Source organism: Acyrthosiphon pisum, unplaced genomic scaffold (genome assembly GCF_005508785.2).
Source record: "Acyrthosiphon pisum isolate AL4f unplaced genomic scaffold, pea_aphid_22Mar2018_4r6ur Scaffold_21039;HRSCAF=22862, whole genome shotgun sequence".
NCBI classification, from domain to species: Eukaryota; Metazoa; Arthropoda; class Insecta; order Hemiptera; family Aphididae; genus Acyrthosiphon; species Acyrthosiphon pisum.
Window position 1 is genome coordinate 34,723 of NW_021770462.1, and position 1,023 is coordinate 35,745.

The following is a 1,023-nucleotide window of genomic DNA, read 5'->3' on the forward strand; positions in this document are numbered from 1 at the left end:
TACAAACTTTCTAAGACGAAAAATAGCTCACAAAATATAATAATTTGCTTATTTACATATTTTAGGTTTATTTAGCCCGTATAATACAATAAATGTGAAATGTAGATATTAATTTTAGCTGGGGGGACATGGGAAAAAATTATTACATCAAGCTTAAAATAGAACCAACATGTTTTTCCACTGTGGTTTATTTTATTTTATTATTTTTTTATTCATATTTTTTTTTTGGTATTTTTATATTTTATATATTAGATTCTGAGTGGAACGATGAATGTATTGATTTTACAATGATGTGTGTTTTTTTTTTTTATTTTTTTAGATTCTGAGTGGAACGATGAATGTATTGATTTTACAATGATGTGTGTTTTTTTTTTTATTTTTTTTTTTATTTTTGTGTCTGTCATCACGTTTTAGGACAGTAAAAGTGCTTGGATTTTCTTCAACAGTATCTTTTCTGATAGGAAAGTGAATCTAGTTGGTACTTTGGGGGGTCAAAAGTAAAATTTTTCCAATAGTTTTCAAACGCGACGTGAAAAACAAAAGAAAAATTAAGGAAAAACGGGAATTTTTACGCAAAATCTGTTTTCGAGAAAATCGATTTTGGTTTTTGGTGTAACTTTAAAAAAAAAGACCGTGGATACATGAAATTTTGACTGAATGTTTACATTTCCATTTTCTATACACGATACAATTTTCAAAATATTTTGACTTATTTTGAGCTCTTTACGGACATTGTCAGTTTTCATTTTTTTTTAGTTTTTTTTCTAAAAATATCAATAAAATTTTATTTGTTGGATAAAAAAGCTTGAAAATTTAATAGAAGGCTCCTAGTATATTGTTTCAAAGGCAGATGAAAAATATTAAAAATCGTTAGTCACAGTTTTTTTTTATAAACATTTAAAGTTCAAAAAATGACAAAATATGGAAAAATCACGAAAATTTGCAAATTATTTCGAGTTAGAAATTCATAAAAATTTTTCTTTTTAAATCTAAGATATGAAAATGTAATACAAGATTCCTTAT